Raw genomic sequence first — 20,140 nt, forward strand, 5'->3', positions numbered from 1 at the left:
CATGACCCATAGTGACAGAGTGGCTGATTCTGGTTGGCCAGTGGGCGCTAGGTCTGGGGACACTGTGTTAAACTGTCTGGCTGTTACTGGGAAATTTCGCAAGCAGTTCTCTCAAAAGACCATGAGGGAGGACACTGAATTAGGACCCTCTTCCATCCAAAGAAATCCTCAGACAACTCCTCCTCTTGAATTCAGCCAAACTGGCTTCAAATTCTCAAGAAAGATAATTATCATATAGTAAAAACAAAGGGCTCTCAAAATCAATCATCAAGACCCTTCAAACCACAGAGGTCCTGCCTGGAGATTCAGACACACACCTCATTCTCCTCCCACCTCACACTCCTTTTTGGTGGAAATATGGAAAAGGAGAACAGCATCAGGGAGGGCTTCAGATGCGCTTTGCTCTATGCCCCCAGCATACGCTGTGACCTATGACAGAGGAAAACGGGACAAAATAAGACACCTCCGTCCTCCCAGTCCTCCACAATAACACACATCACCGCTTTGCCACGCACCTGCAGAAGCTTCAGTCCCAAACTCACCTGTGTTACTTACTGGATGGGAGAAGAAACAAGCCTACTAATGGCGCACTTCTGTGGAGCAGAGATAAGTGGCTAATTAGGAAGACTTCGAAAATGAGTGATTGAGACGCTATTTGATCTGACTCGGGTATCACTTCATTCCAAAGCCTGAACACTTTAAACGGCAGTGAATTAGAGTGACAGGGCAGGCTGGGCAGAAAGAAGGAAATGGAAAAGGTCTGTGGGGAAGAAAACCCTTAATGAGTTTTCTATTGAAAGAACTGATAAATGGCTTGTTACAAATAGGTCGGGGGAAATATATATTTATATATTCACTCTCCATCCATCCTTTGTGTCTGGCTTGCTGTCCAGAAAGCTTTAACTACGTGGTCTATTACCAGAGTGTAATGGCTTTCAACATGACTGAACGGTCTGGACGTGTTGTGTGCCGGGATTCAGGCTGACTTCTTTGCAGGAAACCTTATATCACCCTTCAAAGCCTTGCTGAAAAATAAACTCCTTGGACTTCGAGGCTCTCCTACCTCCCAGCACGTGACCTCCCATAACTCCAATGTCTTAACGGGTTAAAAAAAATCCTTTTAAAATTATCGTGATCTTTCGTTCTGGCTTCTGTTACTGCAGTGATACAGTGCGCGGGGATACCGAGTCAAGCTCGCCTGACACAAACGCCGGCTCTCTTGCACACGAGCCATATGATTTGGGGCGAACTGCAATTCAGTTTCTTCAGCCGTAAAGCAGAGCTGATGGTAATACCTAAGATTTAAATGACATAATAGATATGAAATGCAGAATGTGCATTATTCAAGAGTAAACATTCACGGTAATAACCCAGGCATCAGTTGCCTGCACTGCTGTAACAGTTTAGAGTCATGTCACCTTATAGCAAAAGAGAGCTTGCAGATGTGATTAAGTTAAGGGCCTTGAGATGGGGAGATTATGTGAGTGGATACAATGTAATCACATGAGTCCTTAAAAGTGGGACAGAGAGGCAGAACAATGAGATGTGATGACTCCACTCATCATATTGCTGGTCTCTGATGGAGGAAGGGGACAGGGAGCTAAGTGACCCAGGAGGCCTCTAGAAGCCAGAAAAGGCAAGAAAATGGACTGGCCCCTCCCAGAACCTTTCCTAAAGGCACATAACACTGCCTACTCCCCAACGTCAGCCCAATGAGACTAGTGTGAGACTTTTAACCTACAGAACTGTAGGATAAATTCACGTTGCCTTAATCTGCTAAGTGTTTAGTAATTTGTTATAGCAGCCATAGGAAAACAGAATACATTCGCCTTAAGTATTCTTCTCCACCCAACAGCCAGAGGGAATTTTGGAAAACCTCGAACAGGTCACGTTACTTTTCCAACGGCGTCAGTCTCCAAAGTCCCTAGGACACCACACGGTCCAGCCTGGCCTCCTTCTTGACCTCAGCTCTGTAAATCTTCTCTCTTTCACTCCGTGACTGTTCCTGAGACACGGCAGGACCCCTTCTCATCACAGGGCCTCGGCCTGGACTCAGGGTCCCTCCACCTGAAGCCCTGCCCACAGGGTCAGTGTGGCATGGTGGGTAAGTGCTTAGGCTTGCGCCAGCTCACCTGGGTTCAAACCTCACCTCTGCCACTCGCTGGATGGGTAGCATTAGCCTACGTGCTTCAGTTTCTCCACCTGCAAAGTGAGGATACCCAGAGCATCTGTGGCATGTGATTTTTATGGGGATTAAAAGAGTTAATTCACACGAAGACTTTAGGACTGTGCCTGCTTCCACTAGACCCCTCGATAACTGTTTCAGAACGTCCGTGTGGCTCCATGCCTTGTCTTGGCTCAGCTTACGCTCCTGTCATTCTCCATCACTTTGTCCCTGTGATCCTCTCTGCACTCACCAACAGGTTATATGTTTAGCCGCCATTTTCATTTTCTCCCCTACTAGACTACAAGCATCATGAGAGCGGGAACTCTCTTTAGTTCACTGCTGAGTCCTCAGCCCCGGGATCGCTGCCCAGCTCCAGTTGGCTTGAGAATGGATTCATTCCTGTCGGGGACGCTGAAAACTGGACATCTGCAGGGAATCTGAGGTTGAGCAGAGTGAGGCCTCGAAGGTTATCTGTCCACAGAGTGGAAGGTGTTGCACGTGTTCACAGCGTTAAATAGTAGAACCGGCGTTTGAGTCCTGGGTACTTATTTGGCATCTCGGGCAAAGTTTGCCATAGGCACTTCTCACGTCCCTTCTAGCTGATGGCTTTTCCGCAGGGCCCTCCGGTGGGGGGGGCTTTTTGGTTCTTCCATGTTCCTACCTCTAGAAAACACGTCTTACTTGCCTAAATCCTTAGGTACTTACCTGCTCCGTGCCCTGCAATAGTTGATATTCACATCTGAATAAAACAATTTATATACACTGAGGGAGCATGAGGCCCAAATGCAACTAAAACTGCCCATGATCTCAGATTACCTCTAAAGGTAGAAAGCATTGCCGATGAGGCAAACAGGAGAGACAAGCTCTACTGGAGACCCTAAAACCATGTCACAAAGAACCAGCATTTTAGCTCTTATGGTTGGGCTGTAGTTTGTTATCGGCACCGTGTGACTGCTAGATAAATAGCCGATGGTCTGTTTAGAGATCGAAGTCCTGCAGGGGTGCAGGTTGTTGAGAGTAATCTTGTTCGAAGGCTTTAGTTTCTTGATTTTGGTGGCATCTTATTGCCACATACAGACTTTGTGCACACAGAGATACTGGATAAAGTATTGTGAATAAGCTGATTATTCAAGCCCTTAATAGATTTTTAAAGGTGAAATAAATGAGGATTTATTTGATTGAATTTAAAAAACCAACTGGTTGACTCATATACTAATCAGGGTTCGGGAGCAGATAATAAACACCACACCATGAGTTTTGTTTTTCTTTTTCTTTTTCTTTTTATTGTGGTAAAATCCACATAACAAAAAAATTGCCGTTTTAACCATCATTGAATTCAATGGCACTAAGTACATTCACAGTGCCGTGCAGCGATCCCCAGCATCTGCCTTCAGAGTGTGTTCGTCATCGGACATAGAGACTCTGTCCCTCCGAGTGGTGACCGCTCACCGCCCCCAGCACTCACAGACCTTATCACAGGGCGCTCTGTGCCACATCCCCCGGCTTTTGTTCGACAGGGAATATCTTAGTGTCTCCCTCATTTGAGAGAGAGAGAGAGAGAGAGAGAGAGAGAGAGTGTTTTGCAGATGGAATTCTGATCTGACAGTTTTCTTCTTTCGGTACTTGAGCTGCTCCATCCCCACTGCCGTTGGTCTGACAGACTTCCTCTGAGAAATCCTCAGAGGGTCTTAGTGAGAATCTCTTACATGTGATGAACCGCACCGTGGCCTTTGGCTGCTTCCCCAGCCTCAAGCCCTCTCCTCGACTCTCCATGCTCCACCGGCACCCGGTGGATGCCTCCTCCACATCTCGTGAGTCCCCTTCTCTCTGTCCTCACGGCCATGAACTGAATTCATCATCTCTCGTTAGGATTACAGTCTGCTTCCTACTGTGTTTTCCCAAGTACACGTTGACTTTCTCTGATACCTGCCCCATGTTCCATAAATCTGACTGATCTAAAGCTATTATGAGCATGAAGCTCACCTTTTTGAAAGTTGTTTGTCGGGTCCTCATTTCCTTCAGCAAAACCCGAACTTCTGGCCAGACACAGGCCTGTTGGCAGAGGGGCCTCCAGCCTTACCAGCTTCCCAGTGTTCTCGGGCTCAGCAGGAAAGCATTGTGGGTATCTATTGTAACTCTTTGCCTGAGAATTACTGTCTTTTCATCTCTGCTTGGATAATTTCTACTCACTACTTAACACTTGGCTCAGGATACCACCTCTGTCAGCCTCACCTTACCATTTTCTCTCCACCACAGATTAAACGTTTTTCATGCTACCAGAGAATCTTGTATATCCTGAATCACACTGCTTAACATTCTGTACTGCGGAAACTTTTGTTTACGTAAGTGTTTTCTGACTATACAGTAGGGAAGGGACAGTTTCTATTTAGTTTTATATTTTTAATGTCTAACAAAACGTAGACTCTGTAAACCCTTGGGGCATGAATAAACAAATGGGTCCCCACCATTCTTACTACAGGAAAGCATTTATTTTTAAAAAACTGTCAGCATTCCTCTTATCTTTCTCTAGAGAAAAAAATAAGTTGCACTTTTATTAATATTTAACAAATAACCAATAGATGAATATCAGGAAAGAGTCTGGCTAGTTTCTATGTCTTTCCATAGAAAGAAATGGAATTAATGTACTGTGAGTAGATTCTTTTAAGACTTTATTTTACGATGTAAAAGATTCCATTCTTCTTTGATTTCCATAGGATAATAAACACAAACCATATTTTTCTCTTAGTCAATTAGATGCTTGCGTATTTGTGGCCCACTCACGTATCACATATTAAATTACCCTTTTAGTTCCTATCATTTCTCAAGCATCTGTTTTTATTGTTTTCCATTTTCTTATCGCCTTCCCAGCTCCTGTCACCAAGTGCAGACCCTGGACCAGCAGTTTTCCCTTTACTGGGGAAGCCTCACCGTTGGTGCAGGACCCGGGCTCTGCCAGCACCCAGCTGGCTCTCATGTCCAATGGCGTTCCATTCCCGTGTTTGCTGAATGTTTCTCCTGGTCGGCTTCACCATCACTCCTCCTATGACTGGGCTGTCTTCTGCTTTTGGTTGTGATGGCCATTAATGAATTCGTCATTCTGGAGGACAGCCCTGCACATTGCATTACCTCCTATAAAGGAGTCAATTTACTCCAGCAGAGCTGGAGAATGACCAGAGAAAAGAGTGCTAAATCAAATTAGGCCAAGTCCGTTGAGAGAGAGAGTCATACAGTCCCCTTACGAGCTCACCAGTCACTTCCACAGTTGTCATTTCTTTGGAGAAGACAATCAAATTAGACTCTATGAAAGTGACACTGTTTAGATAAAGGGGAAAATAGCTTCAAATTTCCATGGGACGAACTGCCTAATGTGTTCCTTGGAAGATGTAGAAAACAGAGGCCAAGATGTAAAGTGTAAAACAAGAGGCAAAATGCACGCTGCGCCCCTCCTGTTTCTCCCCCTTCGAGCTCCGTACACCTTAGCTGAGTGGGGCTGCCCATTCTTCCCCATTCATCTCCTGAGCGTTCTCATTTCTATACTAGGTCTATACGGTTGCCTCTTCTTGGGAGACTGTTTCTCCGAGTCCTTCTCATTCTACAACATAGCTTCCTGCATGGAACTTCGCTGTTTCCCATGAAGTGGTCTCTACTTGCTTCTATAAGCCCAAAGCACTAGCTTTAATCCTCTTCTCATTATCTATGTTAAGATGATTTTTTGTCCATCCTCCACCTTAAAATGCCATGTCTGCCTAGCACAGTGCTTTGTGTCTAGCAGGGGCTCAGCAAGTGATGCTGAGCGAGCTGCAAATATGCACAGCTCTTGGTGCTGCACAGGCCACCAGGGCCACTCGAGCAGAACAGACAGAGCTGGGAGTAAGGGACGTGCAGAGGCATGGCCGACGTCAGCACTGAGGCAGAAAAGGAAAGGTGCTGAGTCAAGATTCACATTAGAAACTTTGTGGCTTTGACATACTCCTGCCCTTTGAGAGGAAGAGAAAGATGGAGGAAGAGAGCCGAAGTGAGACTTCACGTGCTGCTCTATTCTGCTCTGTTCTGGAGCCGAGTTATTCTGGGAAGAAAAGGATGTGACCTCGGGGGTGAGGAGCCCAGCAGGAAGAAGAGCTGCAGCCTCTTGTGCTCAGCTTGCTAGGCAGTGAGGAGAGACTGGATCTGTTTGAGGAGAATCTGCTCTAGAGGAAGTTGCCTTTCTCCTTTCCATGGTGAGTCCAGGCCACTCGTAACCAGGAGGGTCTAACACAGCAGCATTTTACCGAAGTTGTTATCCTTTCCTCCAGGAGTATTTCTGAGCCTTTCAGCCATACGTACGATTTGTCATTTTCCCCTCCCTTTGGATACTGGGGCTTCCTCTCTTCCGAATTCTGCTCATGGCCAACCTTGCTCCTGCAGGATATGAAAAATGCTGTCCGAGGAATGTCCACTCTATACTGAGTTCAACCCTGTGAAAGTGGCCTCCAGTCTCATTGGTAGATTGCTCCCTTTTCCTTTCATGCTCTCCGAATGTCCCTCTCCCTCCCCAGTCCTTGGCCCCATCTGCCTCTCCCTACCCCATCGTTTTTATTATTAATTATTATTATTATTATATTTTATTTACCATAGCTCAGGAGTCTGGAGGGCTGGAAGCCTCATTCCAGCTGCTGCAGGCACCATCACATCAGAGAAAATAAATAGGCCAGTGCCAAGCCATGTAGAGGCTTCTTAGGAGTCAGCTCATGCTGTGTGCTTGTTTCTTCCAATTCCACCCTTGAGGAAGAGGGACACCCTGGTTGTGACCTGTTTAAAAAAGAGAGAAAGAACAGGTCCAAATTAGAGTCATTTGCCTCCATGACAGCGAACCAAACTAACTGTAGTATTCAACCTCTCCCAAGAATGTGGCCTTTAAACAGTCAATCTGGAGTTTCCTAACTAGTATTAGCGAGATAATCTGTGTGACAAAACCTGTTGTTCCCTTCCCCCCAGAAATGTCCTGCACTGAAACAATCCTTTTTTTTTTCCTACTAACCTTCCAGTCTTGCCCTGTTTCTGCCCATAAACACCTTCCGTATGGTCCCACTGCTCAGAAGCGCCCTTCTCATTGCTGGACAGGATGCTGTCTGATTCATAAATCATTTCATAAGGCCAATTAGACCCTCAAATGTACGTGATGGAATTTTGTTTTTAACAGACCGTGAGACTGGTCATAAGACTTATGGGAATGAACCCGCCCTGGCCCATTCTCAGAGAAGGGCTCCTGTGAAAGATGCTGCACCTGAAAACCACCTGAAACACCGGTCTCCCCAGATAGACAAAGCTTCCTTGTTAAGCCCGTTGATTGGCAAAGGGCAAGGCGTGTGGGAGGGTTTGCCGATGGCTGCTACCCTAGGCCAGGAATAATGGCTAAAGCATCTCACTTAGTTCTAAGAAAATTCTGGGAGCTAGGTTTTCTTATCTCCATAATGCAGATAAGAAAAGTAAGGCACTGAAAGATCAAGTGACTTACCCAAGCCACACCACTGATAAATAGAGCTGCAGATTCACTAAATGTGACTTTGAAGTCGGTGGGCTTTAGCTCACCACGTGAACGCACGCCCTCCCCCACTGCTCTATGGTCAATCATTTATCAGTCATATTAAGGAGGAATTTGTTTTTGGCGTTAATGTCTGAGTATAGTTTAGGTAACAGCACTAAATAGAGTCTGCTTCCATTTTCACTGAGAGTTTTCTTCTCTTTCTTCTCCTGGAATTACAGACAACTGTGGATAGTAAGGTGTTATGGCAACAACAAGTTCAGATTCAGTCAGACATGCAATCAAGATTTCAGAACACTTTCCTAAAGATTCAAGAATTGAGATAGTGGGAACGAATGTCCAACAGTGAAACTGGTCCCCTGTTAATGTTAATTCACGAATTTGAACTATATCTGAACACAGTTTTGAAAATTTTAGTCCTTCCACATGGCAGTTCAATTCACACAGTGATCATTTAATTCTAATAATGAATGATATCTATATTGGGATATCTGCTTTGATCTAGGATAATGATCAGAAAGTATATTTTCACAAATGAAAATAACATCAGGGGATTGTATCGACATCAAATGCTATTTATGATATTTTACTGTAATATTGCAAAATGTTTCCCACCACTAAACTGGACGATGGGTACAGGGATCCCTCTGAATCATTCTTCATAACTTTATGTAAACTTAACAATTAAGGAAAATTTAATATAAAAATGTGAGTTTTCCTCCACCACCTCCCCCATTCCCCCAAAAAGAAGGAATTACTTAAAGAACAAGACAATCAGGTCAAGATTTTCTTAAAGTTTATTATTCCGTTTTGAAATATTGCTGTTCATGTTTGCTTTCAAATTTGGAAGATAGTAGAGAAAGAAAAAGCTGAGATGGTTATTTTTATAAATTGACTCTGAAATATTTTTCTTTAAGAAGAGACATCTTTGTGCAGAAAAAAAAATATTTAATTTCCTCCTTTTCAGATTTCTCTAAAAGTTTTTTTCAATTTAAAAGCTTGAAGAAATTATGAGAAAGTAGGAATAACAATGTACTGAATACTCACGTATCTACAAATTCTCCTTTCTAGATTAAAAGCAAGTTATTTCTAAAAATACCTTTCCATGCCCTTTCCCACTAGCCCCAAAGGGAGAAATCCTCTCTCAAATATGGCTATGAATTAAGATCTGATTTTCATTTCTTCACTAACGCACACTTTCTTTCTAATAAGATGGCTCTTCCTGAAGTTTTGAGTTCTCTTTTTCTGTATCCACATACTTCCCCTTCATTCTGAAACATAGGAAAGCTCCTTGGTAGCCATCTTCATAGGAATGTTTCTAGAATTAATGAGTTGAGATGCCATTCTGAGCTTCTTTAGGAAAAAAAATTAATGTACAGCCTATTTTTCCTGCTTCCATGTATTTTTAGAATAAGAGACTGCCTTATCATTCTCTCACACATACATGCATTCTACAGACACCATTCCAACATTTACTGAAGGATAGAAACTGGGGCATAGTTTCTAATTAAATAATGATGATAAGAAAAGATTCAGAGCCATTCTGAAATATGAAAGTATGAAGAATAATTAGCTGATAATGAAAATGATAAAGCCAAACTCGTTCTCCACTTATTAATTAACAAGCAAATACAAAGCACGGCAAAGTTATTTCTTACGTCAACATGAATTGGCTCATTTATTTTTGGCTTCGTAGGTAAACATTAATTATTTTGTAGGCTACTACAAAAGTGCAAGAGGAAAGGTGTCCCAGCTCTACTAGCATTCACTGCATGACCCTGAGTAAATAATTTCCACTTTGTGAGCCTCCCTGTTCCCATGTGAAGAATGGAGAGAATGAGGGTCCTCACTCCATCGGGCTTGGTAGGGATCGAATGAGATGTCTCATGCACGGCGCCTGGAAATAGGAGCTGCTGCTTCTGTGCTGATTACCACAGTTTTAGCAGTTGTTTGGAATGAGATTTATAAATGACCTTCTGCTGTGGAGCCCGCATAGCCAGGTAGCCCCCGACCCCATCACAAGGAGACACTGGGATTCCAGAGCAGCTTGGCTCATAGCACGTCAGGCAGCAGGTAACTGCTTTGCCCAGCTCCCCTTCCAGCTGTGGTCACCAAACAGCCTCCAGCTGTTTCAGGGTCTGCTCAGCCACAGGGACCTGCCTCACCTGAGGTTATCCGTTCCCAGGGCAGCCTGCGTCTGGCGACTGGATGACACAAGTCACTGTATCGACCTAACACGGCAATATTTTGATGGACACCTCTGGCTTCGGAGGTCCCCCCATGCCACCTAAGGCCTAATGTGATCTGCACTAAGTGCTTTCTTAGTGGTAAAAGCCGTGTGGAAGCCATTGAAACTACTGCCCCTGGCTAAGAAAGTAAATCAAAACCAGTATGGCCTCCTGGGTGGGGGTGGAAAAGACTAGGACCAACCTTAGGAATGTAAAAGAAGCAGGGGTGGTGGCCCTCATATATCTCTATTTAATTCCTCAATCTGGCCCTGCAGAAACTAGACAGATCCTGCAAGCTCAACCCAGTTGTAGCTCAATCCCAGGGGCTCTGCTAGCTGTGGTACCTTTGCTAGAGCAGATTAATGTAGACTTAGGTCTTTCATCTGTGACTATTGATTTAACCAATGCATTCATTTCTATCTCAAATATAAAAGAGGATCAGAAACAGTTTGAAGTCTAATGGAACGGACAACGGTATGTATATTTACAGCTTGCAGCATGACTGTGTTGACTCTCTTGCCCTCTGCCAGTATCTAAAGATATCTTGATCATCTGGACATCTATTATATCAAAAGAACTGTGAAAATCAGTCTGATGAGTAAGAGGTAGCTAACATGCTAGAGTTCGTGGTAAGATGCATATACTCCAGAGAGAGTAGAAGAGACGTCCTCTGAAGATTCAGGGAATGGCCACATTTGTTATATTGTAGGTGCCTAAGGGCCCTAGGCATGTTGAGCTCTAAACTCAAAGACAAAGAGTTGAATCTTGTACCTCTTATCAAGAAGAAATGGGTGTCATACCTGGTGGACCTCTTTTATTCTAAAAACAAACAGCACAATCCATACCACACTGGGTGATCCAAAGGTTGACAGTTTTGAATGCAGAGCTCTGGGCACAAAAGAGCTCTGAGAAAATCCAGACTGTGCTCCCAGTGGCCCTGATGATGGGGATACACACACACACACACACACACACACACACACACACACACACACCTGTCCTGATATCAGGTCAGGAAAAAAAGTGCTGTGGGGAGTTGGTGGCCAGCCTCAGAAGCAGACTTACAATGCGGGCCCTTGACATTCCAGAGCACAGCTCTGCCATCTGTGCCTTCTGAAAAATACTGCCTGGCATGCTGTGGACCCTGGCAAAGACAGACAGGCAGGTGAGTGACCCTGAACACAGACCCCCAACCTGTGACAGCACCTGTTTCACTTCAGAGCCATGACTGGTTAATGCCGTGCACCATCTACCCTCCATTTTCATTCTGTCCTTTCCGATTTTGTTGTATATGACTGTACTTCTTACTAATAATCATTGGCTAGTTTTTTTTCCTTCCATACCACTTACTGTGGTATGGAATCTTGTGCAAGGATTCATATGTGTATCATAAGTTAAGAAATAGAAATAAATTCTGGCCAACTAAAGGAAAAGGGAAAGAGTGAGGAAAATTCGAAAGGCTTTGGTGCAGCCCACAGAACCCACGAAAAGATAATCAAGCTGTGTGCGTGGCAGGGATGGTCCTGTGGGAGTGCCAGGTGAGTAGGAGCAAGAGTCATAGACCTCTTTTTCCCCCGAAGTGGTGCCATCGGCACAACATCATGATTCTTCATTCCACGTTTCAAATTCACAAGAAAGGAAACATGGTTGACCAGCCATTTGCTTTGGACTAGGGCATACTGAGAAGCTGTTGGAGTCCCACAGCTGAGAAGAGGCTGCCCTGCAGAATGGGGGATCACTGTGGCAGCCATTCCAAGAGGCATATAATGCTTTTGGTAATACATCAGCCAGTGGAGAAGGTAGGTTTTAATGATGCACTTCGTTGTCAGAAACTTTGCTAACAGAGTTAGAAAATATACAGTAAGCCTACATTTGCATTTTGGTTTATCTTCCATTATACCTCTGCCGGCTCCTCTCTTCTTATCTTGGCCACAGTCTTCTGACTCTTTTGACGCCTAGAGACAGTGTCTTCCTCAGAATCCTGGTGGCCACTTTGGAGGGCTGAGATTTTCTTCCCCTCTCCCTGGTTGACCAGGTTCTTCTAGGTCAGTAAATGGGAGGAGGGGTATAGCCCTGTCTTTTCCTCCTCAGCTTTCACTGCAGAGGTGGTTCTGAGACTTTAGGACCCACTGGATCCAGGTAAGTTGGACAGAGGGAAGCATTGTTTCCAGAGGGGGCTCTGTTGTTTCAAGAATAACTGGATTTCTTAAGAGAAATTCGCAAGCTCTATGATGTTATAAAACCAAAGCCAGGTAACCATGACATGTTTCTCTTTTACCTTCAGTGACTAGAAAAGTTAGAACAGGTAATAACTTCCCAAGTGTGGAAATTTGTTTGGCTGTGGCATCTATTAGCACGAACTCTTTTCTTTCTCTCCCCGTAGACGGCTTTTGCTCCATGTTTAAATGTCCTATTGCGCCTTTGTGCTACCTGTCAAAACTATGAGCTGGCCTCAGGTCCTTCTGGAAGTACACAGCATATAAATCTTTAAATAAATAAAGATAAACCATCTTCCCTCCTTCTACCTCCAAAGTAGAAAATAGCCATAATGGTTTATTTTAGAGATAAGGAAACTGAAAGGTTTTGATGACAGAGAAGTGACTGAATTGAAGATAACTGCTCAGCCTTCAGCAGAACGAACCCAACATTTATAGATAGCACACAGCCTCATCATGGCAGCAGGGAGCAGCTGCAAAACACACAGCCTTTGCCAGAGTTGCCGCTGGGACAGAGGAGCTACCGTCCCATCAGACGTAAAGGGGGACCCAAGTCTCCCCTCGGTTTTCTTTTTTAAGTCAGTTAAGCAAAAGATCTGTCAGTGCATACTCTGCATTTTCCTCAATGTCTTTAAATGTCTGAAATCTCTAAAAAAGAGAGATACTTTAGGCTAACTGTCCCTGTGGCAGAAATCGAAGTTCTATTAATATATAAATTTTCTCTGCTGAAAGATTTCCTTTTTCAAGCATATATTTGTCAAAGCAAATGATAATTTGCATTTGCCTTCCTTGGACTATTATCTTATTTGGGTGGGTAACCAGAGTACTTGTTATTTCCTTGTGAAGTCTCCGTCCTGTTCCATGGTCAGAGAGGTCACCTGTAGTCCTAAGTAACCAATTTGTAAATGACAGGGTATAGGGCTGGGGGAGAAAATTCTCAGTTCTCCACGTGAGCTGTGAGCTGTCCAAAGTGAAAGCACACTGACTCAGAGGGGAGAGGGGTCCACAAAGGCGGTGAAGGGGGTCCAGGGGATCCGGATGGAACACCGACATCCATCAACGTCCACCCCTTTTACTGTCAGATCCACTCTCATGTCAATAATAAGTTCATACTGTCTTGCATCAAATTATCTAAGATGGTGTTTGGACACAATTTCTGGGGACAATTTTATGAGTAAAGAGTTAGTAGAGAGGAAGCTCAAAAATGGTGTAGATGATAGAGGCTTTGTTCATCCCCTTTTCTGACCAAGGCAAAGTTGAGATGGAAACACGGAGCACATAGCAGGCAGACTCGCCTGGGGTCTGTAACGGGAGCCCTACGACTAGGGACAGAAGTAAGAAATCATCCTGCAACAGTAGGAGCTGGGAGGAGGTGAAGACTCAAGGCTGCCTGGTGCCCAGTGCCTGAGTGGAACAGAGGCTACAGAAGCTGCAGCCAGCAGGTGTAGATGCCTCTTAAAGAAGCCATGTCCGCAACGAGACTTCCAAGGTGACAAATGTCCTCACTCTGAGCACCAGCTCTGGGTCGGCTGCTTGGGGGGCACCAGAGACTTACAGGGGGACACTGAGTTGTTGGAGTGAGAGCCCAAGGCAAGGCTTTCTCCAGGAGAGAAGTGCTGGAGGCATCCATTGTTCCTCTGTTGAGCCCTCCCCTCCCCCAGTGTGCAGACTCAGCATCGCCATAGCTGAAAAGTCATTAAACTGGATAACAGAGGTTGCTCTGTCCAGAGGACTCCCTGAAACTCTGCCTCCCCCAACTCATGGCTCCACCCAAGTCACATCCAGTTGTGTCTTTGGCGGGTCCTGTGCCCCTAGTTGAGCAGCTCCAAGACCCACACTGGTGTGGCCTCTTGAGGCAACTGTAAGCATAGTATCTGTGGATTACTTGCTGAATTGTAACAGGTGGCCCTGGAGGGACACAGGCTGGGACTAAGCTTGGCCTGCAGACGAATTCCTCTCAGGACTGTGCCACTATACAAAGCCATACTAATAAGACCAGGAGACTCAAGAGCTTTGCTTAGTACATAGAAACAGACACAGAAAGGCAGCCAAAATGGGAAGACAAATAAGCAGAAACCATATGAAAGAAGAGAACAGAGATCCAGGAATAATGGAGTCAAGCAATATAACAGGTGTAGAGTTCAAAACACTGCTTATGAAGATGCTCAATGAACTTAGGGGAAGTGTAGAGGAATTCAGTGAGAACTTTAACAAAGAGATAAAAAACATAAAAATGAAAACTGAAATTATAAAAGGGAATCAGTCAGAAGTGAAAAACACATTATCAGAGATGAAGAGCATATTAGAGGGAATCAACAGAAAGTGGATAAAGAAGAGGCTCAAACCACTGATATAGAGGATGGGGAAGCCAAAGACACCTAACCAGAACAGCAAGGAAAAAAAAAAGCCGATACTACAATAATAATTAAAGGAACCTGTGGGAAAAAATTGAATGTAAAAACGTCTATGTCATATGGATGCCTAAAGGAGAACAAGATGTTGAAGAACCATTTGAAGAAATAATGATGGAAAACTTCCCCAACCTGGTGAAAGAAGTAAACATACAACCCCAGGAAGCTCAGAGAGTCACAAAAAAGATGAACCCAAAGAGGCCACACCAAGACACATTATAATTAAAATGCCAAAGGTTAAACACAGAGAATCTTAAAAGCAGCAAGAGAAAAGTAGTTAGTTACCTACAAGGGAGCACCCATAAGGCTGGCCGCTGATTTCTCACAAGGAGCTTTTCAGGGCAGATGAACTTGAATAAAGTAAGTCAGATAGAGAAAAGCAAACATAAATATGGACTCTAAAGAACAAAATAAACAACAACAACAGCAAAAAAAGGAAAACAAACTCACAGATACAGAGAATATTTTGAGAGCTACTAGATGGGAGGGGAGTTGGGGAAACAGTGAAAAGGGGCAAAGGCATTAAGAAGTACGAATGGATAGTCACACAATAGACATGCAGATATAAGTGTAGCATAAGGAAAAGAGTTAACAATGTTGTAACAAATATATAGGGGGCAGAGAGGTACTAGGTTTAGTGAGGCAATTACTTTGTGAGTTACATAGAGCTCAAATCGCTATACTGTACAACTGACACTAATATATTATTGTATGCCAACTATAATTTTAAAAAACTCATTGAATTGTACAATGTAAATACAAACAAGTGATTGTCAATTATATTTCAATAAAGCCAGAAGGAAAAAAAAAGCCAGTTAGTGGGTGACATCAGTTTGCTAGGCCTGCCATAACAAAGTACCACAGGCCGAGTGGCTTAAACAACAAAAATAGACTCTGTTGGGGGCAGGGGGTGGGGGGAGCATTGGAGGAATCACCATTGCACAGACAGTCTATTGCAGGTGAACCGGCGTTCCACACCTGCTCCTATCCTGTAGTGCCTGGAAACTGGCCCCATTGAGCACAGAACCAGAGCTCTGGGAATTCTGGTTTCAATTCACTAGAGCTACACAGTCTCTACATAATGAGGAGGGCTCTGTGTTCTTCCCCTCTGCAGCGCTCTCGGTAGTGTGGTTAATAATTATGTGAAAGAAAGAGGAGAGGTCACTGGAGTCAGGCGGGGTGCTCGCCTCTGTCTGCAACCCCTGGGCATGAGCGTGGTCTGAATTGTGAGTTTTCCAGGATGGCCGGGAATTTAACACTGTACACTTCCAAACTTTAAAACAGTTTAAAAACATTTTTATTGGCATCTTTCTAAGTTATATTAGAAAACACCCGTGTCTGTCCCCAAGGAACATCTTTCAGAGAAAACAATGTGCTTGCATTCCGTTTCCTCTGTAGCCTATTCTTACTAGCCCTGTGTTTCACGATTCCCTTTTGGGTCTCTTCAGCTTTAAGGAACACTAAGAACTCAAATTTCCAAGCAGAGTTTAATCTGAAGTGTCTAATTCTATTTGAGCAGTTAAAATACAAGGCAAAACTCCTTTCTTTTCAGACCTTTGTTTCCTTATCTTTTCTACCTTTATAAAACTGCATTCTAAGATAGAAATGGGGACATGAACAGAGAGTGATTCTAGAAGCAGTATGCTTATGAAAGGCAGGGGAAAAAAAGAAATTTTCCTCTAGGAGAGAAAGCCTCTGGTTCACACTAAAAGGCCTTGGAACTAGATGTGTGTTGCTTTTTTTTTTTTAGCCCCAAAGAGGTTTTGTTAAACAAATCCCTTTGTCCTGGACTTGAATCTAATTAATGTAGGCAAAGCGACATCAGGACAAGTTACATTTGGAGAGAATTAGGTGGTTATTTATCGTAGATCAAAGAAAATCTGGGCGGTTGATCTGTAAAATTACCTAGGGGTGATTAATTGATCCTTTCATTAATGTATTCAACAAATATGTACTAAGCACTTACTATGCTCCAGATTCTAATTGGCAAAGGGGACTCACCAGATCAGACAGAAGGATTTCTGCTCTAACGGAACACTTTTTCTAGAGGTCAGGACACAAACGGCACTGTCATTTAAAGAGGTGGGGTCTGGAAGGACCCAGCAAGGGTCCGGCACTGGGCAAGTTCCGACTCAGCTGTTTCTCAGACAGTGGGGTAAATGAGCTGGAAGAAAACACCATTTCACTAACTCAGGTGCTGTGTTAATCTCTAACCTCTATCCCCACGCCTGACTGTTTCCCTTGGAACCTGTGCGGAAGGCAAAGATCTAGCACTGGTAAGAAATGAGATCGAAGGAAACGGAGTCCTCTGGTGCTCCTCGCACTTCCGCATGGGCGGCAGTATGATTTTGGCACTAAACCAGCTGATGGCTAAAAGCAAGACTTTGCCGATGTGTTTCTTCCTTTCGTCTTCCCCAGAAGAGCCCAAAGCCATTAAAATTGTTGTCTAACTCACCTTCGAGGCAGTCTCATAAAATTGGGGCCAATTTCTCTCCCTTTCTTAATTTTAATGTATTCCCCCCTATGCCACATTGCTTTCTGGATTTGGCCCTCTTTATAGCTTTCTATAAAAATTTCCTATGACTTTATATTCCAGTGTCTTAAGAAATTCCTGAAATGTCATATTCGACCTCCATTCTGAACCCGCTTACTCTGTGTTAAGGTTTGTTGTTACTGGCCTTTTTCCTGGTCCCATGATTTCTGTTTTCCTGACTGCCCAGTCTTTCTGGATTAATGTTTTGTTAGGAGTGTATTCTTGAATCCTGGCTGTGACTTTGCTTCTAGATGCCATCTCCAGTTTTCTCTTGGCCACATTCTCCACTCCATAGCCCTTGGCTATGGAGTCCTAGGTCCAGGCCCCTCCCAGAACCCCTGCCAAGGTCAACACCCACATCCCCCACCTAGACTAGGGGTGTCTGGACAATGTCAGCTGCACTTAATAGAAACAGGCAAGTTAATTCACACCACATCAAGCAGTTAATGATTGAAAAAGACAGAGCATATAATCTATACCATGAAGATTTACCTTTTAATAGGAGCTAATCATTTAAACCGACACCATAAATAGCTGATAGTTGATTTTCAGACAATGTGAGAAACTAATGAACAAAAAGCAAGGAAAAAAAACTAATAGAGAGGATATTTTAGTGAAAGATGGTTACATTCTTCCAGTTTGTCACAACTGAAATGCCTTTCCTGTTTAACATACAGCTGGATCTAATTTTAAAATTACTTTCTTTTCTAACGTCGTGATGGAGAGTTTTCAGGTTCCCCTTCACATTTCTAATAGGCAGGTCACACTGGAGAAGCCAGCCACTGAAAAAGATACATTTTACCCATGCGACTTAGAATACGGTGGGTATTGATTCTTTGAATTAGGTGAAAAGCTATCTTTGTAGTACAGAAATTGCTTGAGTGAGTTTGGTTTATGTGTGTGTAGATGGAGGGACGTGTGTGTAGTAAGAAAATGAAGGGAGGGGTGGAGCTGAGTATGATGAAAATACTGCGCAGGTGCAGCCACTCCTAGGAACGTCCGCTGCTCGTGTGCCCCGCTGGGCTCTCGAGTGATCGGAGTTCTGCCTTGTCACCCATTGTGTCTCTAGTCCCTGGAGCTGGGCCTGGCACAAGCTCAGAATTCAATAAAGGTGCATAAATTGAACGAACGGGTGAGAACTGCAGAAACGTCACAGAACCATCGAGGACCTAAAGGATCGTCTAGATTAAATCTACATTTCGCAGAGAGAAAAGAGCAGCGAGTGGAGAGTGTGTGGTCTGCCACAGCTCGTTGGTGGCAGACCAGGTATCGAACCCAGATTTTCTGACTCCAAGCTCATTGCTCACTGTGCTTCCTCACAGCGCTCTTAGTCCGAAGGGTTTTCAAAAAGTGGTTTACAAAATTGTGAATCAGAGAACATGTAATATAATAAAATTTTGCTTTTGTTTGATTTTCCGACCCTAAATATTTGGGATTTTTAAGCCATTGAAAGCAAGTACAATATTTAAAATTACCCATTTTCTTCCAACAGAGACATTTCCTTAGAGAAGTATACTAGAAATGCTGATGTAGTCCATCTGAGATTGCTTCCTGATATTGCCAGATAGTGCTTTATACGCTCAGGAAGGAGATTTAATAGTTCTTGAATGGCTCGACATTAACAATTTTCTGTGACCTACTTTTATATAAAAGATGGTGTTGAGGACAAGGAAAGAAACAGACAGACATCTAAATGAAGAAATATCTATTAATGGAATAAGGAGATTGGCACACCTTTTCATTTGAGAATATACTAAGGGAATTGCAAAATGAAATGAGAGGATGTGGTATTCTAAAAAAGAAAGCCGAATATAAATTAAAGTCACCTGAAAAACATTTCATGGTTATTTGTCCTTGCCCCTGCTTGTCGGGGTGACTTGAAATTATGTTCTAGTAATATCTTTGTTAAGGTAAATGTCATCGTTACCCAAATGTGGAAGGGTCGATTAACTCTCTCTGTGTGTGTGTGTGTGTGTGTGTGTGTGTGTGTGTGTGTGTGTGTGTGTGTCTGAGGATTGGAGTGAGATTTTATTTTCAGGAGTCTTCTCTGAAAAAAAGTTAATATCCTTAGGAAGAGTATGATGTTGAATTCTGGACAATAAATTATTGTGTGACATTTTGAATTCTGGACAATAAATTATTGTGTGACATTTTGAACATTTTGCACTGGAAAACACCATTAAATTTGGGGATTAAAACAAAAAAGACTTTGCATGCTAACCAGAAAAATTGTAATGACTGCAAAGACTTGAGCTTTTGAGCATTTACTCATTATACTCTATGTACTATAGAGATTCTCTTGGTGTCTTTATTATTGCAAGTTAACTAATAATAGGTCAGTTAATTAATAATAATAGCTAGTAATTAGTTATTAACTAATAATAATTTAGATCTGGATCTGAATTAGGTTCAGACCCAGGAATATAGAAGATAAAAATAATTCTATGAATTATGTTTTCCAAGGAATATTATAGTCATGATACTGAATCATTATATGCACCAAGTGTATAATAATGCTATTTCTTATTTTCTTCTGACTTATGGTTTTTCTGAACCATTTTTCAGGTTGGACTAAAAAATAATAACTTTATATCTTTGCTCCAGAGTAATTTCTAGTAATTTGTGCTCATCATTAGCTTAAAAGTGGAGCTTTCATTTGTCTATTGAGTCTTCCAAATTCTGATGGCAGATTGGGGTATAAAAGATTTCAGATTCTCAGGTTGGCACTCAGTGGAGTATGCCAAACAAGCTCCTTTAAATGCAATTAAGCTTTTTTCAAATTTGTAGGATATTTCATACATGAAGGATAAAATGATCCAACTTTTACTTTATAGGAAAATTATCTCTCTGATCATTAAGATTTGTGGAGTTATTCCCTGTAAAGGTTACTTGGCAAGATGCCACTGGTTGATGTAAGATTATAAGAGAGGAATAAAAATCAATAATGTGTTTGTATGTCATATAAAATGCTGGTTTAAAAAGATTTAAATTATTCCTAGAAATATGTCTTAATCAACAATCAATATTTTCCCAGTTGACTTAATACTGCTGAAGAAATTCATAG

The sequence above is a fragment of the Rousettus aegyptiacus genome, unplaced genomic scaffold, assembly GCF_014176215.1.
Source record: "Rousettus aegyptiacus isolate mRouAeg1 unplaced genomic scaffold, mRouAeg1.p scaffold_m13_p_18, whole genome shotgun sequence".
In the NCBI taxonomy this organism is placed as follows: Eukaryota; Metazoa; Chordata; class Mammalia; order Chiroptera; family Pteropodidae; genus Rousettus; species Rousettus aegyptiacus.